This window comes from Lactuca sativa, chromosome 9 (assembly GCF_002870075.4).
Source record: "Lactuca sativa cultivar Salinas chromosome 9, Lsat_Salinas_v11, whole genome shotgun sequence".
Lineage (NCBI taxonomy): Eukaryota > Viridiplantae > Streptophyta > Magnoliopsida > Asterales > Asteraceae > Lactuca > Lactuca sativa.
The window spans coordinates 36,670,279-36,697,705 of record NC_056631.2 but is presented as its reverse complement, the minus strand read 5'-3'; positions in this window follow the sequence as shown (position 1 = coordinate 36,697,705).

The window sequence follows — 27,427 nt, the reverse complement described above, 5'->3', positions numbered from 1 at the left end:
TGGTGAAGGCAACCCAAAAGGACCATGCTCATAATCGGGTCAAGTACATACCAAACTAGTTATGGACTTAGACACTAATCCAACAGTCTACCACTTGGATAAGTCTAATAACTATTTTGCATAACTTCAGAACATGATCAACAATCGTAGCTTTCAAAAGCTGTTGTCAACTCTAATTTTATCAGATAACGTGTCCTTTAGATAAGGGATTATATACTCCTCCATTATCAAGATATCGTATAAACACAAGACATGAATTTCGATCATTCTCTCTATATTGTTTCCCGACTTCCGATTTATGACGACTGACAACAAACTACAATCGAACATATCAACTTAGTCCCCGCTTGGCCAAGCGCTTAGGGTGTCATCACTAAATCATTGAGGGGCCCACAAATATCGCTTTTATCCCACTTTGGGTAAAAGGAATGGATACAGTTCGACTCAAATGCTTGCTTGCACCTACTGATCGAATCACACACACCAATAAGTTTTATAACACCAAGTTACTGGTGCGTTTACTTATTATCAATGTGCAACTGACCAGCATATAACAACTCACACGTCTTGGTTTCAAGAAGATACAATATTATTCATCTCACAATCACTCGTGATAAAATCCATGAAGTGATTCAAGTGAGCATGGGTTTAATCCAATACTTTAATCTTATCAAAGCACTCATGAACTCTGCAGCAAACTTGTGCTATGTCTAAACTCTTTAGACAATCTACAGACTCTTCATGATAGTCTTCCTTCATACCAACTCCCAACGTATGACCGGCTGTGGATGTTTGAATAACCTAGTTATTCTGGAAGTCTAAACTGTTGGATTAGTTTCTAAGTCCATAACTATTTTGGTATGTACTTGACCCGATGGTGCATGGTCCTTTTGGGTTGCCTTCACCAAAGCAACTTGATAGGATGAATTATGGAGAGAAAGGATTAAATATGATTTATTAATATATTATGAGAATAATATATTAAAGGAGAAATCATATTGTTTAATTAATATTAGTCAATAGTTAATTAGTAATTAGTTTTGTGACTAATAGAGATTAATTAAACTTAAGGGACTGGAATTGTAATTATAAGATAATTGCAATTTGGGCCATGGATTGCCTTTTATTATAAGGTGGACGAATTCTATGGGGGAAGCCTATATGAAGTCGTCCAAGGCCTTATGGAAAAGGCTCCATGGGTTGCTTAGGGCTTAAGCAACCAAATTAGGGTTTCCTTGTTAGATAACCCTAATAGCCTCGCTATATATAGAACCCTTAAGGCTCAAAAACGTGGGGAGCTTCTTTTCTAGAGTTAAAACACATTTTGGCAGCCTCCATCCTCTCTCCTCTTCATCCTCTTGCTTATGGTGTTTGTGAACCATTAGAGGAGTGACACTTGTGACTCTAAGCCTTCCAAAGTCAATTCAAAGGAGATTTGGGATTGTTATTGCTACATAACAATCAAGGTAATATCATAAACCTATTTATATGTTAATATTGATTTCCATACGCTAGAATTAGGGTTTATAGTCTTGGATTCAAAGCATGTACAATAGAGAAACCTAGATCCAAGCATTAGGGTTTGTATGAGCACATAGGATGTCTTATGACCAAAACCCATCAGTGGTATCAGAGAATAGCTTGGTTTCAATTGTATTGATGCTTGGTATAACTGGAAAATTCAATTTTTTGGATTCTGGAGGCTGGACTCGCCGAGTCCATGGCTGAACTCGCCAAGTCCATGCAGACTCGACGAGTCCAAGTCTGATGGAGGGTACTTCAGGATTTCTTGCTGTTTTTGCTTATGGATAGTTACCTTATCATGTTAGATCAATATTAATCCGATTATATGATATATTTGACTGTATTTTTGATCTAATTGAAGATATTTATCAATTAACAAGATAATTGTTTCCTTATAAGATAATTGATTAATTATTTTGACTAAATTGATAAATTGTTTTGCAAGAAATCATTAAATAAATCAAATATGGATAATTATGTGATTAAATGTTAATTTGAATTATTTGTTATTTGATCCTTGTTGTTATGAAAAGTTTCATATTTTTCCCTTTAGGTTTTATAGTTTAAATTGAACCCAAAAGTTTTGTTGTTTCGAAATTTAAATAGTTAAAACTCTAATGTTTTGAAATGTTTCAAAACTTGCCCTCAAGTTTTGGAATTTAAAAGTTGATTAAAAGTTTAATTAGGAATGTTAAATTCTAAAACCCTAGTATTGTTTTGAAAAGTTCAAATCACACCCTTATGGTTTTATTAACTAATTAAGGTGTATAATTAAAGAGGTTTAATAAATCCATAAAAGTTTAGGTTTACAATTTAATTGAATTAAAAGTATAATTGTTAAATTGAACCACCTAATATTTTAAAAGTGTAAAATACACCCTATACTATATATATAACATTAAAAGTCTAACATTATATATATGTATGAGTAAAAGTCAGTCTTACCGTTAGTAGGCCTCATTCACGAAGCTGGTCTATAAGGGGTGTTTAAGGAAATTGCCTTTAAAATGGTGATTGAATGGGTATCCACTCTTACCCACCGCACTCTTGACTAGTGGAGGGTCGTTAGCCGAATGGGTAGGATAGGACGAAACTGTAACAACTCAAAATTTTCAAACAAATTTTTCATTTTTAAAACATAATTATCTCCATTAAAAACAAGACATAAACAGTTTAATTATTCGGTCAATACAATTATTCAAACTCCCAAGATCATAAAACAATCTTCAGTGTGTATCGATCATGCCGGCGCCTTCCCACGGTCCTCGCTAGTACCTGAAATACATGTACAACAACTGTAAGCATAAATGCTTAGTGAGTTCCCCAATATACAACTTACGCACATACGCCTTCCGGCCCGGACCTTTCGGTCCACATAACATTGCCTTCCGGCCCGACCTTCCGGTCCATGTGTCTCAGGGGACTTCCGTCCCTGCTGGGTAAACCTTCCGGCCTTACCCACGCCGACCTTCCGGTCCATCACACATCATATCGCCTTCCGGCCCATAACATATTCGCCTTCCGGCCCAAAACATACATAGCACATGTAAGATATAACATACCACATATAGCATACATATCACATATCATATCCGACCTTCCGGTCACACAGTCAAACCCTTCCGGGTACAGTATAGTGAGAAGACTCACCTCGTAAATGCTGAAAGCTAACAACTCCTGAAATCACTCGCGCCCAAATCAACGAGCTACAACCCTCCTACAACATTACATAACTCATTAACACTCATATCATCTAAGTGTGACTATCCCTAAGAAGTCAGACTTAGGTCAACTCTGGTCAACGGTCAACGGTCAACTCGACTGGACTCGGCGAGTACCATGGCGACTCGGCGAGTCTAGTCGTCCTCCCAAATTCCTGAATATTCCCTTTCTACTCGTCGAGTATCCCTCTTGACTCGACGAGGTCCTCGTGGAAGAATCGCGGGGCCACCCCGACTCCACTCGCCGAGTCTGATGAACAACTCAGCGAGTCCCAGTAAATCTTCAAGCTACTCGCCGAGTCTGAAGAACAACTCGGCGAGTCCATGCCATGCAGACGAGTAACTGCTTCCTGAGATAAGTCTCGTCCCGAAGTACACATGCATGGGACCTTCTGGACCTCTAAAGGTCCTAATACAAGACTATAATCGTGGGGTAACAAGGCATTACTTCATCAAATCACTAAATGGGTTCTATAAACCCTAATTTCATAAATACATCAATATAGCAGAGCATACACGAATTCTTACCTGGATGATGTGTTCTCTGTAATCCCAATTCTCAGAATGTGACCCCTTGCTGCTCTTTTAGCCAATCCTCCCTCTTCCTTGCACACCCACTCTTCTATAACCAACAATGGCCTAAGATCCTTGCTCCTGCTAAACTTAATCGATTTAGGGTTCTTCTCAGAAGGCTAAAACGAACAATGACGGCCAATGAACCCCTTTTATACGTCCCAAACCTGAACGGTTAGGGTTTCCGCTAAACAGCGTCGACTCGCCGAGTCCATATCTGGACTCGTCGAGTCCAGTCGCGGACCTGCGACCAAGTCTGCGATCCTACTCGGCGAGTCTAGGCTCCAACTCGCCGAGTCTCCTCTTAAATCACCCCAAAAACATAATTTTAATAATACCTGAGATTCCGGGCTGTTACAACTCTCCCCCACTTGGATTAGACTTCGCCCTCGAAGTCTCACTCTGCAAATAGTTCCGGATGCTGCTCCCGCATTTCGCGCTCCGGTTCCCAAGTCGTTTCTGATCCCTTACGGTGTTGCCATTGAACCAACACCAAAGGTACCTCCTTGTTCCTCAGAACCTTGATCTTCCGATCCCTGATAGCCACTGGTCTCTCCGCGTAATTCAGACTTGCATCCACCTGAATATCCTCCAATGGAACCACTGCCGACTCATCGGCTATGCACTTTCTCAACTGCGACACATGAAAAGTGTCATGGATCTGACCCAACTCCGCTGGCAACTCCAACCGGTAGGCTACCCGACCTATCCTTGCAATCACACGAAATGGCCCAATATACCGGGGCCCCAACTTGCCTCTCTTCCTGAATCGAATCACTCCTTTCCAAGGAGAGACCTTCAGGAGAACGAAGTCGCCGACTTGAAATTCAAGCTCGGATCGGCGCCTGTCTGCATAACTCTTCTGTCGGCTCTGGGCAGTGAATAATCTTTGTCTCACTTGTTGAATCTGCTCTGTCGTCTGGAGTATGATCTCCGTGCTGCCCATCACTCTCTGTCCCACCTCTCCCCAGCAAATGGGAGTCCGACACCTCCTACCATACAACAGCTCGAAAGGCGGCATACCAATGCTCGAATGATGGCTGTTGTTGTAGGAAAACTCTGCCAATGGTAAATACGCATCCCAACTACCCCCAAAGTCTAACACACACGCTCGGAGCATGTCCTCCAGTGTCTGAATTGTCCGCTCGCTCTGACCGTCTGTCTGGGGATGGTATGCGGTACTAAAATGCAATTTAGTACCCAGCTCCTCATGAAATTTCTTCCAGAATCTGGAAGTAAAGCGCACATCACGGTCTGACACAATCGAGATCGGCACCCCGTGCCGAGATACCACCTCTCTCACGTATATCTCCGCCAATTTCTCCGCCGAAGAACTCTCACTGATGGCAAGGAAGTGTGCACTCTTTGTCAACCTATCCACGATCACCCAAATTGCGTCAACTCCCCTAGCAGTCCTCGGCAATTTGGTGATAAAATCCATAGTAATCTGTTCCCACTTCCACTCGGGGATCTCCAATGGTGCTCAGCCTTAACCCTACGGCAGGTCAAGCACCTCTCAACGAACCACGCCACGTCCCTCTTCATACAGGGCCACCAATATTCCTTCTTTAAATCCAAATACATCTTTGTAGCACCAGGATGGATCGAGAATTTCGATCTATGAGCCTCTTCCATCAAAGTAGTACGCGTACCGCCCACGAACGGTACCCAAATCCGACCCTGAAACGTCATAAGGCCTCGACTATCCTTGACAAACTCTGAGATTAACCCCACAACCCGCTCTTTCTTCTGCATTTCTGGTCGCACGGCCTCCGCCTGGGCCCCACGAATGGCGTCCAATACTGGAGTCATCACAGTCAGTCTCAAGCATACGTCTCGCAATTGAGTGCTCTCCGCCCTGCGACTCAATGCATCGGCTACCACATTAGCCTTGCCTGGGTGGTACAGGATCTCACAATCATAATCCTTGACCACATCCAACCACCTCCTCTGACGCATATTTAGGTTGGGTTGATCCATCAAATACTTCAAACTCTTATGGTCCGTGTATATCGTACATCGAACCCCATACAAGTAGTGACGCCAAATCTTGAGAGCGAACACCACTGCCCCCAACTCTAAATCATGCGTGGGATATCTCGCCTCATGAGGCTTCAGCTGCCTCGACGCATAAGCTATCACATGACCCCTCTGCATTAACACTGCACCCAATCCCGAAATCGATGCGTCGCAATATACCACGAAATCTTCCATCCCTTCTGGAAGAGCTAATACCGGGGCTTCGCACAATCTTTGGCGAAGTGTCTCAAAGGAGGTCTGCTGTTCGGGCCCCCATGAGAACGTAACACCCTTCCGGGTCAATCTGGTGAGTGGCACTGCGATCTTGGAGAAATCCTTGATAAATCTCCGATAATACCCTGCCAACCCAAGGAAACTTCTGATCTCAGAGGGTGACTTCGGCACCTCCCAACTCATCACCGCCTCAACCTTGGCCGGATCGACCAATATCCCTTTCTGATTAACCACATGTCCTAGAAACTGGACTTCCCGCAACCAGAAGTCACATTTGGAGAACTTTGCATAAAGTTTCTCCGACCTCAATACCTCAAGGACCTCCCTCAAATGCTCCTCATGCTGCTCTCTCGATCTCGAATACACCAGAATGTCGTCGATAAATACGATCACCGACCGATCCAACATCGGCCTGCATACCCTGTTCATGAGATCCATGAACACAGCCGGGGCATTGGTGAGTCCAAAAGGCATCACCACAAACTCATAATGTCCATATCGCGTCCTAAATGCTGTCTTCTGGACGTCTTCATCCCGTACTCTCACCTGATGGTATCCTGACCTCAGATCGATCTTGGAAAACCAAGATGCTCCCTGCAACTGATCGAATAAATCATCGATCCTCGGCAACGGGTAACGGTTCTTGACCGTTAGCTTGTTCAACTCCCGGTAATCAATGCACATCCGGTGTGAACCATCCTTCTTTTTGACGAACAGAATAGGTGCTCCCCATGGCGAGCTGCTCGGCCGAATGAATCCCTTTCCCAGCAACTCCTGGAGTTGCGAGGACAACTCTTGCATCTCTGGAGGTGCAAGACGATAGGGCACTTTGGCAATAGGCGCTGCCCCCGGAACCAGATCGATACTAAACTCTACTTGCCTCACAGGCGGTACTCCCGGCAACTCCTCGGGAAAGACATCTGAAAACTCGCGCACCACCGGAACTTCCTCAACTGACTTCGGTTTCTCAGAAACCTCCCGCGTATCCATCACATACGCCACGAAACCCTTACAGCCCTGCCGTAGACACTGCCTCGCCCTAGCGGCCGAACAAAAAGCTGATCCCGAACGGGTACCCTCGCCGTATACCGAAAGAACTCCCCCTCTAGGGTCTCGTATAGTCACCAACTGGCGCTCACAATCGATGACAGCGTCGAACCGGCTCAGCCAGTCCATGCCCACGATGACACAGACATCCCCCATCGCGATAGGAATCAGATCAATCGGGAATCCAACCCCGAAAATCTCTAGTACACATCCCTGAAGAACCTCCGTAGCACAAATCACCTTCTCGTCAGCTATAGAGACTCTCAAAGGTCGACTCAACGACTCACGACTAACGCCAATATGCTGACTAAAGGCCAAGGACACAAAGGACCTACTCGCACCCGAGTCAAATAACACTAAGGCAGGCACAGAGTTCACAAGGAAAGTACCTACGCGCATAATAACATAAGCATAACATATCGACATTAAAATAATTACATGAATTACAACATACCTGCCACAACATCGGGCGCAGCGCGGACCTCTTCCGCTGTCAGCTGAAAGGCTCTTCCCCGAGCCCTCGGGGCCTCGGCCTTCACTGGTCGAGTCGCAGGAACTCCGACAGCAGGTGCAGATCCCTGAAGAAGCTGAGGGCACTCGGCCTTCCTATGGCCAGTCTGGTTGCAATGAAAGCAAACCGAAAATCCCTTGGGGCACTCCCTAGCAATGTGCCCCTCCTTGCCACACTTGTAGCAAGCACCGGATCGACATACTCCATCATGACTCTTGCCGCACTTCTCGCAAGTGCGACCCTTCGAACCTCCTGTCCTCGAATCAGCGGACTTGGTCCGCTTGGCTGCCGGCTGGAACTGAGCCGGTCGCCGATCCACCCGCTGAGACTCGGCCTCCTCCCTAGCCTGGGTCTCCAACTCGATCTCGCGCTTCCTGGCATTCGCCTGAAGCTCAGCAAAAGTATGGTAAGTGGAGTTTGACACAAACTCCCGAATATCCCTCCTCAAGACACCCAAGTATCGGCTCATCCGAGCCTGCTCTGAGGACACCAGCTCAGGGCAAAACATCGCCCTCTCATGAAACTTCCGTGTAATCACTGCAACAGAATCGGTACCCTGCTTGAGGGTTAAGAACTCCTGCACCAATCGTTCCCTCTCCACCGGGGGAACGTACTCATCCCTGAACATGGCAGTAAACCCCTCCCATGTCACCGCTGTAGTCTCTGCCAAAGTGAAATTCGCTGTCACGAACTTCCACCAGTCCTTCGCTCCCAGACGGAGCTGGTTCAAAGCGAACCGTACCCTCAGGTGCTCCGGGCATGAACAAGTATAGAAGCACCCCTCTATATCTGCGATCCACCTCATCGCAGCAATCGGATCCTGCGTCCCATCGAACTCTGGTGGCTTCGTGTTGTTGAACTCTCGGAACAGCAATGAATCACCCCCCTGTGGCCTAGCAGCGGCCACAGCTGCGGTAGTTGCAGCGGTTGCAGCCTCAGTCAATGCGGCGTACCGCTCGTCGAACGTCTCCATCAGGGTGGTCTTGATAGACCCAAACATCTCCGGGATCTCAGCCCGGATCGCCGCCGCCACCTCCTCGTGGATCATCTGACGAATATCCTCGTCACTCACACTGCTCGTACTTGCCCCGTGCCGCGGTCTAACCATGATATCTCTGAAATACAACATAAAACTATCAGAGATTCTACCGAGTATAATCGTACTCGACACGCAACCCTACTCAGTCCCAGATTTCCAGGGATTCTTACTTGGGCCTCCCACTGACCCGGTGTCCTCGGTAGTACGGGCCCAATACTACCGACCACACCGCATCAATGTTCATCCCAAGTCCTCCTCCCCAAACTCCAGATAGTGAGTACTCTACTTCTGATACGCTCTATCTACCCGCATACTAGCAAATCATCTCATATAAGCAACTTCCCTAGACTAAGGCATCACAATTCAGGCCACTCTAGTCCTATCATGAATACCTAGTCTTCTAGCATGCATAACAATTCATATCATATAATATTGTAAGGTATTTTGGGGATTTTTTACCGTTCGGGCGCTGACTGATCGTACACACTGCTTCTTTCTAGCTTACCACAAAACCATTTACAAAAGTTTATGCCTTTATTTGAAAAGTTCTCTCAAATCCTCGGTTTGAGTTCAGTTACCCCCGAAGGTGCACCCGAATCCCTCAAACCAAGGCTCTGATACCAATTGTAACAACTCAAATTTTTCAAACAAAATTTTCATTTTTAAAACATAATTATCTCCATTAAAAACAAGACATAAACAGTTTAATTATTCGGTCAATACAATTATTCAAACTCCCAAGATCATAAAACAATCTTCAGTGTGTATCGATCATGCCGGCGCCTTCCCACGGTCCTCGCTAGTACCTGAAATACATGTACAACAACTGTAAGCATAAATGCTTAGTGAGTTCCCCAATATACAACTTACGCACATACGCCTTCCGGCCCGGACCTTTCGGTCCACATAACATTGCCTTCTGGCCCGACCTTCCGGTCCATGTGTCTCAGGGGACTTCCGTCCCTGCTGGGTAAACCTTCCGGCCTTACCCACGCCGACCTTCCGGTCCATCACACATCATATCGCCTTCCGGCCCATAACATATTCGCCTTCCGGCCCAAAACATACATAGCACATGTGACATATAACATACCACATATAGCATACATATCACATATCATATCCGACCTTCCGGTCATACAGTCAAACCCTTCCGGGTACAGTATAGTGAGAAGACTCACCTCGTAAATGCTGAAAGCTAACAACTCCTGAAATCACTCGCGCCCAAATCAACGAGCTACAACCCTCCTACAACATTACATAACTCATTAACACTCATATCATCTAAGTGTGACTATCCCTAAGAAGTCAGACTTAGGTCAACTCTGGTCAACGGTCAACGGTCAACTCGACTGGACTCGGCGAGTACCATGGCGACTCGGCGAGTCTAGTCGTCCTCCCAAATTCCTGAATATTCCCTTTCTACTCGTCGAGTATCCCTCTTGACTCGACGAGGTCCTCGTGGAAGAATCGCGGGGCCACCCCGACTCCACTCGCCGAGTCTGATGAACAACTCGGCGAGTCCCAGTAAATCTTCAAGCTACTCGCCGAGTCTGAAGAACAACTCGACGAGTCCATGCCATGCAGACGAGTAACTGCTTCCTGAGATAAGTCTCGTCCCGAAGTACACATGCATGGGACCTTCTGGACCTCTAAAGGTCCTAATACAAGACTATAATCGTGGGGTAACAAGGCATTACTTCATCAAATCACTAAATGGGTTCTATAAACCCTAATTTCATAAATACATCAATATAGCAGAGCATACACGAATTCTTACCTGGATGATGTGTTCTCTGTAATCCCAATTCTCAGAATGTGACCCCTTGCTGCTCTTTTAGCCAATCCTCCCTCTTCCTTGCACACCCACTCTTCTATAACCAACAATGGCCTAAGATCCTTGCTCCTGCTAAACTTAATCGATTTAGGGTTCTTCTCAGAAGGCTAAAACGAACAATGACGGCCAATGAACCCCTTTTATACGTCCCAAACCTGAACGGTTAGGGTTTCCGCTAAACAGCGTCGACTCGCCGAGTCCATATCTGGACTCGTCGAGTCCAGTCGCGGACCTGCGACCAAGTCTGCGATCCTACTCGGCGAGTCTAGGCTCCAACTCGCCGAGTCTCCTCTTAAATCACCCCAAAAACATAATTTTAATAATACCTGAGATTCCGGGCTGTTACAGAAACCTTCCATTATTAGTATAATGAAGTAAAAAAGTAACTAAATGTTTTCATAAAATTCCCAATCTTAGTTACTTAGGCAAAAGTGAATTGATGCAATTCCATGAAATTACACTTTGTGCCCTTGCGAAGACGTTAGTGGAGCGTGTGTGGTTAACCGGCACACTAAATGGGTCTAAGCAAAGGTAGCAAAGGGTGACTCAATGTTTGTCGTAGTTCGGTGGAGCATGTGTGGTTTACCAGCACATCGAATAGGTGACTGTAACATGTGAGGGAACCATGTAAGTTTGCATGGTTATTCACACCCGCTTTGTGATCCTCGGCATCCCAGTCACAAACAAGAGGGGCATATCGAGATTTAAACATGCCATTGAAAGTTCAATGAATCTCAAAGGATCTAGGAGTTTTCATAGATTTAAAACTTAAATTTCTTTTTCGTTTTTCATGGTGGAAATTAGTGAGTCGTCATTCACTTACCTTCAAATATTCTGCAATTAGGGTTACGGCATCCCTCTCCCGAGTTGTAGAATATTGTGTTGGATCCTAGCCTTAGTATCTCATTTGGGTGATTTACTAAGGACTCCATCAATCAACTAAATTGAATTCGTTTTCTCCCGTATTGTAGATGTCAAAGTTTGACAACTATGGTCTTCTCAAATCCCGTGGAACAAGCATTCCACATGAAGATGATATTCCACGATTCGATCGAGGAACAAGAGATCATGCTTCACTTCCTCCTCCTCCAATTATTCTCCCTAACCCACAAGTTCAAAGGCTTGAAAAGTTCAAGATCACTTAAGCCCTTTTGGCAAATAAACATAAAGAAGGAAAGCCGGTGTGCGCACACGTCCTAGGGATGAAGTCACACATTGATAGGTTAAGAATGTTGGGATCCGTTGTTTGTGAGGAAATGGCTGTTGATTGGGTTCTTCAGTCACTTCCTAACTCATATAGTGAGTTCGTAAGAGAGTACTATATGATGATCTACGACGTGACCCTTATAGATCTCACCTATATGCTTATTGCTGCTGAATCAGAAATGATTTGGCGCAATAGAAAAGCAATGTTGATTGGTGAATCTGCCTTCGAGACCTCTATGGATATAGACAATGGCAACGAAAGACATGCTATGATCGAAAATTTTGATCACAAGAGAAAGACAATGTCTAAAGTAGTTCGATGTCATGTTCCAAAAGAGTCAATTTGCTTTTATTGCCAAGAGAAAGGGCATTGGAGACAAAGCTGCCCCATTTACCTAAGAGATCTAAGAGATGGGAGAGTCGAAACGTATGGCTCTAATTTAGGTAAAATCCATTAACTAACTCTTTTAAGCTTCATTCTAGATTCTTAATACATAATGTGATAAGATTACAATTGATGTTTTGTAGGATCGAAGAAAAAAAAGGAAGCTTAAGGGAAGAAGTGAGCAGAATCTGACCGTGAAGGAATGGATTTCGATCGTGTTTCTTGAAGATTAGATTCTTGAGCTACTACTTAGAGTTAGAATTAGATTGCTAAGAAAGATGTATTAGCATAAGTTTTCAATGAGTTGCATTGTAAGGACAAATTTTTTCCGCAATAAAGTAAATTTTGATTTTATATTATTTATTTATCCTTGCAATGGCGTATATGAAAAATTGATGTTTGAATCTTTCTATTATTAACAATAATGGATTTGGTTCTTATTATGTTATTTGTGGAAAGTCGAGAATTTACCAAATAGGGAGAGTTTCTCATCGCCCAAATTTCAATTGGACAGAAACTTGGAATCGTGCAACGTGGATGCACGATGAATGAGAAATTTCATATTTGGAAATTAGACTAATTCGTTGACAAAGTGTCAAGTGAAGGACTAGGAGATCGAGTACACAAAGTTGTGTGTTGATCAAAGTCCACCATAAGAGTAACGAGATATTCGTCATGATTTACTAAAGGTTTAGTAAATATGATTATACTTATAAGATTAAGTGTAATTCTAAATTGATTGAAAAAGTTCAAATCAATAGTAGAACGAATAACAAGAATCAAGTAGGCAGAGAGATAAAAGTTTCTCCATTCTAAGAAGAAGGGAAAGTACCTTTTATGCTTTATGATAAGTCTTAATGATTAAGAACCATATCTCAATTGATCCTCTAAGTGAGTCTTGGTACAATTGTATGTCCAAGAAGAGGAATCAAAGATTGAAGAAATGGTCAAATCAAGAAATCAATCATACTTCGTTCCAAAACAAGTCTTAGAGTTAAGATTGTGACAATGAGTGAAAAGTATTAAGAAGGTTTAAAACATTCATTAAATGTGGTAAGTTGTGATGTCTTAGATAAAACAAAGACCAACTAGGAGCAATTTATGAAGTGTTTTGATAAAAGCTACACTAACTCTTGAATATTTGTTTGTCAAGAAATGGTTATTGACAAGAGAATCTTATATGTCAAGGAGTCAGTGGGAGTCTTAATGGTCTTTAAAGGTTTCAAGAACAAATCAAATAAACCTTATCGATCATCACTAGCACACGAGTTGAGGTTTACAACCTATCAAGTTGACATTATTTTGTTTCTGTGCAAATCCAATCGAGTTAATCATGCATGTGAGTTCTATGAGTTCTCATTTTGAACGCATAAAAGGCAAAGCACCTTAATCAATGAAAGGTACATTGATAAGAAAAGGTGAGCTGCTTAACTACTTGGAAGACATGGTGGGCAGTTGTGCTATCATAAGGCAAGAAATCAAGATTAAGAAAGTTCGGTCCATATGAGTTTGAATTTGTCGTAAACTTTGGTTTTAACAAATTCACATGGATAGGAACACATACACCGCTCAAATCTAAGTGTCATAAGATTTCCTCCTTCATGAAAATGATTGTGAGGAAATGCTTTCACTAAGAAAGATTTTAAGAAGATAGTGATTGCAAAATTGCATTCTCGAATTCAATTATGGTTACGGTATCCCTTTCCATAATTTGAATTGTGAGGTTTGGCAATTAGTCATAAGTGTTTAGACACACATATGAACTATCGAAGGCAAAGGTGTAAAAGTTCAAGAAGCCTTAATAAAAGATTATCAAAGCACTAAGTATTAGAAACATGAACTTAAGAAATTCAATAAGTATTGTCTTTCTGGAAGTTAAGATGTTTATGAATACATGTCGAAGCTAGTGGGAGCATAAGTGTTATGTTTTATAATAATCATCATGATAGTGGGAGCATAAATGTTATGATTGTATGATTATTAAGGAAAGTATTGCAAGGTTAGCAATATTAATTATAGAAAACAAGAGTCATACTTTGCAAAGTTGTAAGAGTTGAAAGGTTGTTTTGCTATAATTAAGGGAGAGAATATTATGCTTCATTTCAAATCTAAAGGATTAGGTTGAGAAATGTTAATAAATTTAGTCAAAGGTACATAGTGTGTTCTTAAAATTTCGATTATGATTACGGCATCCCTCTTCACAATTCGAATTTTGAGAACATAGCAAATAAAACATTATGCGTCGTGTCCCATACGCTTCGGGTATAGGATCGATTGCAAATGCTTTAATGTTTGACCATTCTAAAATTTTCCAAATGTCGAGCGCATTTAGAGGGAAAAGGGACTAGAATTGGTTTTGACTAAAACAATTAAACAACTATCAAAGGACAACCCAAAGTTCGACGAGGATTGGTCGCTTGTGAGTAGTTGGAAGTATAGTATTGGAAAATATGGAAATGTTTCCATATTGGATGGACCGTATCGACATCATTACGAATATATAAGATTCTATTAAGAATGAGTTGTCATATGGAACATATGGAAGTATGTCCATATTGGGAATTGAATATTGAAAATCTATGTCTAGATTAGAAACTTTATGCAAAAGGATGTTCAAAGGAATGTACTTTGAGTGAGAGACATCATATCTAAGGAATTGTCTTGTAACAATCTCCGATAGAGGACTTTGTAATATCATTGGCAATAGTCTTTGTGACTTTGGTGCAGTGACATTACAAAAGGATAGTTGCATAGAATGTTAGAATCTAGCATATTCTATAAGTAACAAGAATTTGATATTCTTTAACTTATGAAAAACGGATTTGGAGTTGTGAAATGAGAAGGATTGGAAATGTGTTCAATGTGATCTATTTTACAAAGTAAGAACCATAGGTAAATATTGTGTGCATGCTAGGTGCATGGGACAAGTGTAATAATTCAAGTAAGAAGTTGATTACCCGAAACGACAAATAATGAGTAATCGATATGGTGATAAATAAAAGGAGTTTTATTTATACTCAATGGTTTGAGGCCATATGGGATTAGTATTATTCTTGTGTTTCACATTTGCATGTTTTGACTTCCAGAATAATTTAATTGGTTAAGAACAGTCAAATTATTCGAACGGGCCACAGTTGTTCATATGTTGGAAGTAGATATGAATGAAGACTGTCCTGAATTGGTGTGTAGATTGTCTAAAGAGAATTAGACATAAGCAAATGTTTGATGCAACATTCATGAGTGCTTATGAATATGATTTGAGCATTGGATCAAACCCACGCTCACTTGGATCACTCCATGAATTGTATCACGAGTGATTGGTGAGACGATAACATCTTATATTCTTGAAACCGAGATGTGTGAGTTGTATCTTGCGGATCGGTTGCACATTGATAATATGTAAATGCACTAGTAACTTGGTGTTATAAAACATATTGTTGTGTGTGATTCGGTGCGTGAGTGCAAGCGAGCATTGAATCAAAGTTTATCCGTTCCTTTTATCCAAAGTAGGATAAAGGCGATATCTTTGGGCCCCTCGATGATTTAGTGATGACAAACGTAAATGCTCGGCTGGGCTAGGGCTAATTTGATTTGTTCAATTAGTCAGTCGTCATAAATCGGAAGTCAAGAAATAGTACAAAGAGAATGATTTGAAATCATATCTCATACGATATCTAGAATGGAGGAACATATGATCCCTTATCTAAAGGACACGCGTATCTGATAGGATCAGAGTTGACAACGACTTTAGAAAGCTACGATTGCAGATCAGGATCTAAAGTCATACACATAATAGTTATTAGACTTATCCAAGTGGGAGACTGTTGGATTAGTGTCTAAGTCCATAACTATTTTGGTATGTACTTGACCCGATGGTGCATGGTCCTTTTGGGTTGCCTTCACCAAAGCAACTTGATAGGATGAATTATGGAGAGAAAGGATTAAATATGATTTATTAATATATTATGAGAATAATATATTAAAGGAGAAATCATATTGTTTAATTAATATTAGTCAATAATTAATTAGTAATTAGTTTTGTGACTAAAAGAGATTAATTAAACTTAAGGGACTGGAATTGTAATTATAAGATAATTGCAATTTGGGCCATGGATTGCCTTTTATTATAAGGTGGACGAATTCTATGGGGGAAGCCCATATGAAGTCGTCCAAGGCCTTATGGAAAAGGCTCCATGGGTTGCTTAGGGCTTAAGCAACCAAATTAGGGTTTCCTTGTTAGATAACCCTAATAGCCTCACTATATATAGAACCCTTAAGGCTCAAAAACGTGGGGAACTTCTTTTCTAGAGTTAGAACACGTTTTGGCAGCCTCCATCCTCTCTCCTCTTCATCCTCTTGCTTATGGTGTTTGTGAACCATTAGAGGAGTGACACTTGTGACTCTAAGCCTTCCAAAGTCAATTCAAAGGAGATTTGGGATTGTTATTGCTACATAACAATCAAGGTAATATCATAAACCTATTTATATGTTAATATTGATTTCCATATGATAGAATTAGGGTTTATAGTCTTGGATTCAAAGCATGTACAATAGAGAAACCTAGATCCAAGCATTAGGGTTTGTATGAGCACATAGGATGTCTTATGACCAAAACCCATCAAAAACATGCATAATGAAACGCAACAATAATATTAATCCTATATGGCCCCAAAAGTTTTGAGTGTAAATAAAACACTTTTATTTAAACACCATATTGATTACTCATTATTCATTGCTTACTGTTTCAAAAAATCAATTTATTATTTGAATTACAACAATAGATGTCCCTTGCTCTAAGCATGCACACTATGTTTCCTATGATCCATGCTTTGTGAAATAGATCCATTGAAATTTTTTTCAAGGATGCTCATTTCACAATTCCTAATGGCCCCAAAAATTTTGAGCGTAAATAAAACACTTTTATTTAAACACCATATTGATTACTCATTATTCATTGCCTACTGTTTCAGAAAATCAACTTATTATTTGAATTACAACAATAGCTGTCCGATGCTCCGAGCATGCATACTATGTTTCCTATGGTCCATGCTTTGTGAAATAGATCCATTGAAAATTTTTCCAATGATGCTCATTTCACAATTCCTAATCCTCAACAATAGTGTAAGAATAGAAGGTTCTTGCCACTATTAGAATATGTTAGATTCTAACATTTTATGCAATGATCCTTTCGTAAAGTCATAGCACAAAAGTTACCAAGACTTGGCCAATGAAAATACAAGGTTCTCTATCAGAAATTGTTACAAAACAATTATATAGATGTGGTGTCTCTCACTCAAGGTACATTCCTTTGAACATCCTTTTTGCATAAAATTTTCTAATCTAGACATAAATTCTTAATTTTCAACTCCCAATATGGAAACATTTCCATATTTTCCATACGACAACTCATTCTTAATAGAATCATATCTATTCATAATAATGTCGATATGGTCCATCCAACACTATACTTCCAACTACTCACAAGCAACAAATCCTTGGCGAACCTTAGATCGTCCTTTGGTAGTTGTTTAATTATTTTAGTCAAAACCGTTCTAGTCCTTTTTCCCTCTTAATGCGCTAAGCATTTGAAAATTTTTAGAACGATCAAATATTATAGCATATGTAATCGATCCTATACCCGCAGCGTATAGGACACGATTCATAATGTATTACATAAAGATGTGATACTTTACCAGTCTTTTGCTATAATATTTCTAATTGCCATGTTCTCACAATTTTGATTATGAAAAGGGATGTCGTAATCATAATCAAATTTTGAGAATGCGATTATCCTTTCCATATATAGAATTTCCTCATGTTAAACCATTCCAACACAACATTCATATATATATTTGACTAAATTTGACTAAAATTCCACAATGTAAGCCTTTAGATTATAGCAAAACAACTTTTCAACCCCTACAACTCTGCCAAGTGAATCTTTGTTTTCTATAATTAATATTGCTAACTTGCAATACTTGGAATAATAATCATGCTCCCACTGACACGATGATTATTACCATACAAGCATAACACTTATGCTCCCACTAGCTTTGACATATATCTAGAAAACATCTGAACTTTCAGAAAACAATGCTTATTGAATTCCTTAAGTTCATATTTCCAAATACTTGATGCTTTGATAAGCCTTTATCTAAGCTTCTTAAACTCATACACCTTTGTCTTAGAAAGCTCACATGTGTGTCTAAACAACTTCAGAGCTTATGTTACTAAGTCCCAAATGTTCAGACTAATTGCCAAATCTCACAATTCGAACTATGAAGAGGGATGCCGTAATCATAATCGAATTTGAGAATACAATTTTCACAATTGCAATCTTCTTAAAATCTCTCTTAGTGAAAGCATTTCCTTACAATCATTTTCATGAAGGAGGGAAACCTTATGACACTTAGATTTTATAGTGTATGTGTTCCTATCCATGAAAATTTGTCATAATAACAATCATAAGATAATGTTTGTGACAAACCCAACTCATATGGACTAAACTTGTTCAATCTTGATTTCTCGCCTGATGGTAGCAAGAATGCCCACCATTGCTTCCAGGTTGTTAAGTAGCTCAACCTTACCTTATAAATGTACTTTCCATTGATCAGGGTGCCTTGCCTTTATGCAATCCAATTGAGAACTCATAGAACTCATATTGCATAGTTGACTCAATCTGGAATGGCACATAAACAAAATTATGTCAACACGATAGGTAGCCAACCTCAAGTCGTGTGGTAGTGATTAACTATCTGTTTGTTCTTGATTAGCTCTTGAACTTTTCAAGACAATTGAGACTCCCACTGACTTCTTGATATATATGATTCTCTTTGTCAAGGAAATTTTCTTGACAAAACAAATATTCAAGAGTTAGTGCGAAATCCTATCAAGACTAACACTTCGCTCACTTGGTTCTCATTGGTCTTTGTCTTCTGCAAGACATCACAACTTACTGATTTCAAATGTACAAGAATAAGAAAACTTTTCCCAATTCCACATTTGTTGAGTGTTATAAACCTACTAAAGACGTGTCACTCAATGTCACAATCTTAGAGTATGACTCTAAGACTTGATATCGGAATGAAGTATGATAGACTTCTTGATTTAACCATTTCCACAGTTCCCGATTCCTCTTCTTAGACATACAAATGTACTAAGACTCACTTATAGGATCAATTGAGATATGGTTCTTAATCATTAAGACTTATCATAAAACACAATAAAAGGTACTCTCCCTTCTTCTTAGAATGGAGAAACTTTTATCTTTCTGCCTATTTGACTCTTCTTATTCGTTCTACCATTTATTGAAACCTTTTCAATCAACTCAGAATTACACTTAATCTTGTAAGTATAATCATATTTACTAAACTTTAGTAAATCATGACGAATGTCTTTATCACTCTTGTTGTGGACTTGATCAACGCACAACCTCGTGTACTTGATCTCCTAGTCCTTCACTTGACACTTTGTCAAAGAATTACTCTAATTTCCAAATATGAAAGTTTTTCATTCATCACACAATGCAGGTTGCATGATTCCAAGTTTCTGTCCAATTGAAACTTGGGCGATGAGAAACTCTCCATATTTGGTAAATCCTTGATGTTAACACAAATACCATAATTAAGAATCAAATCCATTATTGCCAATAGTAGAAACATTCAAACATCAATTTTTCATACATGCCATTGCAAGGATAAATAAATAAGACAAAAAAAATTTATTTTATTGCGGAAAAACTTTGTCCTTACAATGAAATTCAATTGAAAAACTATGCCATTACATATTCCTAAGCAATCTATTCTAACTCCAAGTAGTAGCTCAAAAATCCAATCTTCAAACAATAAGATCAAAATCCACTTTCTTCACGATTAGATTCAGCTCACTTCTTCCCTTAAGCTTCCTCTCTTTTCTTCGATCCTACAACACATCAAAATGTAATCTTATCGCATCATGAATTAAGAATCTAGAATAGGAACTCAAAGGAGTTAGATAGTAGATTTTACCTGAAGTAAAGCCATATGCCTTGACTCTCCCATCTCTTAGACCTCTCAGGTAGTTTGGGCAACTTCGTCTCCAATGCCCCTTGTCTTGGAAATAAAAGCAAATGGACTCCTTTGGCACAACACATGGGACAATCTCATAATTAGTCCTTTTGGGACTTCCAATGTTGCCAGTTTCCATTAAAGTTTGGGAGTTTGATTCACCAAACAAATTTGCTTGACCAGCACACCAAATCATTGTAGATTCAGCAGCTATAAGCAAATAGGTGAGATCAATGAGGGCCACGTCGTGGTCCATCATATAGTACTATGTAACGAACTCACTATATGATTCAAGAAGTGACTGAAGAACCCAGTCAACAACCAACTCACCTGAAATCTCGACAACCAACATCCTTAACCTATCAATGTGTGACTTCATCTCTAAGACGTATGCACACATAGGTTTCCCATATTCGTGTTTACTTGCCAAAAGGGATTGAGTTAGCTTGAACTTTTCAAGCCTTCGAACCTGTGGGTCAGGGAGAATGAGGAGGTGGAGGAAGTGAAGCATGATCTCTAGTTCCTCAATCATATCGTGGAAAATCATCTTCATTTGGAAAACTTGTTCCATGGGATTTGGGAAGACCATTATTAGATTCAGACATCTACAAAACGGGAGAAATTCAAGTCAAGTTGATTAGAATCCTTGATGTAACACCCAGATGAAACATCAAGGCTAGGATACAACATAATACTCTACAACCTAGAAGAGGGATGTCATAATCTAGTTGCAGAATATTTGAAGGTAGGTAAATGACGATTTACCAATTTCTACCATGAAAAACGAAAAAGAAATTTAAGTTTTAAATGAATTGAAACTCCCAGATCTTTTGAGATTCATTGAACTTTTCAATGGCATGTTTAATCTCGATTATGCCCTACTATTTGCGACTGGGATGCCGAGGATCACAAACAAGGTGTGAATAACCATACGAATCACGTGGTGCACTCAATGCTACTATCACCTAATCACTGTGCCGGTTAGCCACACCCGCTCCATTGATCTATGATAAACATTGATTCACCCTTCGCTACCAATGCCAAACCCAAATTAGTGTGCCGGTTAACCACACACGCTCCACTAACGTCTCGGCAAGGGTAAAAAGTGCTATTCCATGGATTAGCATACAATTTCACATTTTGCCTAAAGTTACTATGATTTGGGAATTTAAAAAAAGCTTTAGTTACTTTGTACTTCATTATACTTATAGTGGAAGGTTTCTGTCCTATCCTACCCGTTCGGATAACGACCCTCGACTAGTCAAGAGTGCGGTGGGTAAGAGTGGATACCCATTCAATCGCTATTTTACAGGCAATTTCCTTAAACACCCCTTATAGACCAACTTCGTGAATGAGATCTACTAATGGTAAGACTGACTCCTTACTAATATATATATATATATATATATATATTGTATTTTAGACTTTTAAAATACTAGGTGGTTTTATTAACTTTCTCTTTTAGTTAAACTTGTAATTAACTTAGCAAAACCATGTGGGTGTAATTTGAACTTTTCAAAATACTAGGGTTTTAGAATTTAAATATTACATAATTAAACTAATAATCAAAATTTTAAATTCCAAAACTTGAGGGCAAGTTTTGAAACATTTCAAAACATTAGGGTTTAACTATTTAAATTTCAAAAACAAAACTTTTTAAGTTCAAATTTAAACTATAAAACTTAAAGGGAGAAAATTAAAACCTTTTCAAGAACATTCTAGATCAACAATTCAAATAAGGCAATTATCTAATTTTGACCTAGTCAAATTTCTTGCAGGATAATTTATCAAATAACTCAAATAATTAAACATTATCTTATAAGGTAACAAATATTTGATTAAATGGTAATTATCTACTATTTTGGTAAGGATATTCACCAAAAATCAATAAAAATCGGATTTTATTAATTAAAAACGTTTATGGTATGTATCCCAAGTCAAAACAGCAAGAAAATCTCCAAAAAATGCTGCCAGACCCTTGGACTCGCCGAGTTAGCCCGACTCGCCGAGTTCATCTACTGACTCGCCGAGTCAGTGAAGCAGAAGATGCAAAAATCGTTTTTTCAGTCAATAAACTATCAAATAAGCATCAATTCATCAACAAACAACCCTAGGCTCTGATACCACTGATGGGTTTTGAGCAATACATCAATTCTATGGTGTACATGCAAACCCTAATAGCTTTGGATCTAGTTTTTTAAATGAACATGCAGTTGATAATCCAAAGCCATAAACCCTAGATCTAATAAACAATAACTGAAATTATGGTTTAGATCTTACCTTTGATTGTTATATAGCAATAACAATCAATCCATGGCTTCTGAAAGCTTAGTGCCTCAAGTGTTGCACCACTAATGGAGTCACAGACACCACTAAGCAACTTGGATGAAGAGGGAGGAGAGAGGAGGCACCAAAAACGGCTGGAAACCCTAAAGGAAGTATTCCCCACGTTTTTGGGCCATAAGGGTTCCTTATATATGCTGGCTATTAGGGTTTACAGCTAGGAAACCCTAATCTGACTGCTTAAGCCCTAAGCAGCCTATGGACTCCCTCTTTAGAAGCCTTGGACGATTTCTAATGGGTTTCCCCATAGATTTCATCCACTCCAACTTCTATGGAGTCCATTAGCCCATCTATGTAATTATCTTATAATTACACAATAAGTCCCTTAAGTTTAATTAATCTCTTTTAGCCACAAAATTAATTCTTTGTTAATTCTTGACTAATATTAATTAAACAATATGATTTCTCGTTTAATATATATTCTCATAATATATTAATAAATCATAATTAAACCTTTCTCTCCTTAATTCATCCTACATATTGCTATGGTGAAGGCAACCCAAAAGGACCATGCTCATAATCGGGTTAAGTACATACCAAAATAGTTATGGACTTAGACACTAATCCAACAAGGGGAACCCTGTCAAGGCTCACTGGACTGCGGTAAAGAACATTCTTAAGTACCTGCGAAGGACTAAGGATTGGATTTTACCCTTGGTGGGAGTGATGACTTGAGATTAGTAGGGTATAGCGACGCCAGCTTTCAAACCGACAACGATAACTTCCGCTCTCATTCGGGCTGGGTGTTTACCCTGAATGGAGGAGCGATTACATGGAAAAGTTCCAAGTATGAGACGGTAGCTGATTCGACGTGTTAATCAGAGTACATAGCAGCGAGTGAAGCAGCGAAGGACGTGATATGGATGAAGAACTTCATCGGAGATCTTGGAGTTGTACTAGCTATAAAGGAGCCTATGGAGATTTTCTGTGACAGAAATAGTGCGGTTGCCTTAGCCAAGGAACCGAGAGATCATGGCATATCCAAACTTATTGATAGAAAATATCACTTCATAAGACACAAGATAGAAAAAGGACTCTTCGTAGCAAAGAGGGTATCGTCAGAAGAGAACCCAATAGACCCCCTCATGAAGGGACTGACTAGGGTTAGGCATTTGCAGCATGCGAGGCACATCAGGCTGAGGGATGATATTAGTTTTACATATTAGATAGCTATCTATGAAACTTGTAAAATGTAATTGACATTTGATGATTAAATGAAAGTTGTTTTTTTATAAGTAAGGTGTTGCTATCTTGTGTCAATTGTTTACTATTGTTTCAACTTTGCATGTTTTGGCTTTCAGAATAATTACTTTACTCAAACTCTCCATAGTCAATAATACTTTGGAAGTAGGTATGAATCAAGAATTTCATGAATTAGGCTTGTTGATGTCTAAGGTGTTAGACATAGCAAAGGTTGCTACAACATTCATGAGTACTCATAAGTTCTGAGTATTGGATTGAACCCACGCTCACTTGCATCACTTCATGGAATTTATCTCGAGTGCTCGTGAGATGATAATATTATGTAAGTCTTCAAACCTAGAGATCTGAGTTGTTGACTATGATTTGGTTATGCATTGATTGTACGTTAACGCATCAGTAACTTGATGTTATAAAACGTGCCTTTGTGTATGATTCAACAAGTAGTAGTACAAGCATATGACTCGAAGTTTATCTGTTCCTTTTAATCCTTGGAGGATTAGAAGTGATATATGGGACCCTCGATGATTTTGTTTTAACCTATGTGTCGAGCCCGGTCAGAACCAAATTGATGTGTTGAGTTTACTTCTATGTCAAACAAATCGGAAATAGGGAAACAAACTGTTAGACAATAAGTACGACGTTGTTCCATGTATTTGTCCGGTTGATATCTTAAGAATAGAGGAATATATGATCACTTATCTAAAATGGCACTTCATAATTCAACAAAGTTTTAAGAGCTACGATTGTTGGTCGATTCTTGAAGTCATACTTGCAACTATAGTTATCAGCCTTATCAAGTGGGAGACTGTTGGATAAGGTTTCTAAGTTCGTAACTATATTTGATATGTACTTGACCCGACCCGACATGGTCCATTTGGGTTGAAATTCACCAAAACAATTTGTATGGATAATCTTTTGGGAATAGTATATTTATGATTTATTAATATATTATTAGTTATAATATATTAATATGAAATCATATTATTTAATTAGTATTGATCAAGAATTAATTTATAATTAATTTAGTGATCAAAAGAAACTAATTAAACATGGACTCTTATATATATAGAATAGGCCAAAGTTCATTTAGGATGGGCTAAGCTTGCATGGATAGTCCATGGAGTTTTTAACCCATGGATCCTATGGAAATGAAAGGTCATGGGTATTAGGGTTTACATGGATGTAACCCTAATCCACCATACTATATAAAGAGGTCTTAGGCACATGAAATGGCACTAGAGTGTGTGAGTGAGAAGGTGGGCCGATTTCTAGTGTGCATTACTATTCTCCTAAGTCTTCCAAGTTGTGTGGTGATTTGTGGTTCCACTTGTGGCATTCACATCATTGGTGCTAGGCTCTCAAAACTCCAAGCAATCAACCACAAGAAAAAGATATGTCATTCTACCAGATTTTTATGTTACAAGTACCCCATAACATGCTAGTTAGGATGAGATCCTTGGAAAATTCAAATTTGCATGTATATTAGAGAAAACATAGATCCAAGGTTTCTAGGGTTCCAAGTACACCATAGGAGTGTTAAAATGCACAAATGCCTTCAGATATACGGATAAAGTTGTACGGATATACATACAAAGTTACCTAACGAGGTTGTTGTTAGCAACCACATGTGTCAAGGTATACTGATAAAGTTATACCATACAATTTGAGTATAAAAGTCATTAACTAAGGTATATGGATATACGAATAAAGTTATACCATAATGTTTGACTATATAAGTCATTAACTAAGGTATGTGAATATCACTCAACCCTAACTTATATGTGGATAAGTCACTTGAATCAACCTTTTGTTACTACACAATTTTCATAGATTTGGGACTTTCTTTTAAACACATTAAAACGTCCTAAATAAGTCATAACAATCTTATGACTTATTTTCCAAACAATTTTGATCATAAAACCATAGACTAAACATTTAGTAGAACAAGATGTCTTTTGATCATATGAATAGTAGAAGGGCCTCATATTCATGATCAACTTTGCTTCTCCTTGCTTGAGTCATTCTTACTCTCTTTAAGTCAATGTATATTCTTTCGAATGTCATTACCTTGTCCTTAGTACAATACTAAAGGATAAGAGTAATGTGTTAATGGTATTATGAATTCTCCTATCTGATTGTAGACTAAACATTAATGGGAATGATTTGTCATTTAATCCTATGGATAGTAGCATGGGCTTGTAACCTATGAACAAATTAGTGTTTCTATGTTTCAATAATACCTATCATACAATGCACAACCCTGCCGAGGCGGCAGAACACGCTGGGCTATGCGACTTAGCTCATGGATCACATGTAGTTGGGTATATAAGTCAAGTACAAGGATAAATAAACAATAATTGTATTTCATATTGAAATTTGAATACAAGGTTCTTATATATAAATATAAAGTCTATGGATTGCCTTAACAACTAAGCACATATAAGAAAACTTGTAAAAATAAGTTTCCCGAAATCCATGACTGTTCCATTATCTGAGATGCCTGTTTAGTGATTTCTTGAGAATACATGTAGTTATGAGGGTCAAGACAAGGTTGGCGAGAGTTACTGGTTTTTTGCTAATAGTAGTACATATACTTTTAAAACATTTGAAAGTGTTTTCTTTTTAAGTAAATCCATACTTGAATATGAGTTTGTAAAGAATCTTTTAAGAACTATGAAAGACAAAACAATGTTTTTTGTAAGTAAACCATACTTAATACTATTTTGTATTAAGAGAAACCAAGCCCATGGTTTGTATAGAGAGAAAGAGAGAGAGAGAGAGAGAGAGAGAGAGAGAGAGAGAGAGATAGAGAGAGAGAGAGAGTGTGTGTGTAACAACGTAAATTTTTAAACCAAAATTTTCAATTTAAAAACACATTTATTCCAATAATAAAATCACAAAATGTCACAATGTCAAATCATTAAAAATCATATCCAAAAACTGTATATAAAACTCCAGGATCCTCTCAATCATACCTTGATCTTTGATGTGTGTATAATCAATCCGGCACCTTCCCGTAATCCTGAGAAGTACCTGAAACACATAACACATAACACGGTAAGCACAAACCTTAGTGAGTTCCGCAAAATACCACACACTGCTCAATAGCCACTCTAGGCTGTAACTCAATAAGACCCTCCGGTCAATGTGTCTCAGTGGGACCCTCCGACCCCAACTCAATAAGCTCATAAAAATAATACTCAGCATAAATCACAAATACATAATGCAAAATATTAAGATACAAAAGTAACCACAATTAACATCTCAGTCACACAAAGGTACCACTCATGGTAAGTATAGTGAGAAGACTCACCTCGTAAGCTAGCAAGTAAAAGTCTCATACTCGGAAATCTCGAACTAGCCTCCGCCTAACACATTGGATAATTGACTCTAATTAATACTCTACTCATACTTAAATACACCAAAGGTTGTTCTCTCTTTCTCTCTAACTCTTGAAATGGGTAAAAGACAATTTTACCCCTCCATAATCTCCATTACCTATGTTGACCAAACCCTAAAGTCAACCGAAGTCAAACTCGAGTCAACAATCCATGTTTGACCTGACTTGCCGAGTGCACTCATGTGACTTGTCGAGTCCACTCGTTCCTCATAAGTCTCACGAAGTTCTAGCTCATAGAGTTAACCCCTATCTCGCCGAGCTATCGCATGGTCCAGCTCATTGAGACAAACCCTAACCGACTCGTCGAGTCAGCTTATGGACTCAAAGAGTCTCTTCGATC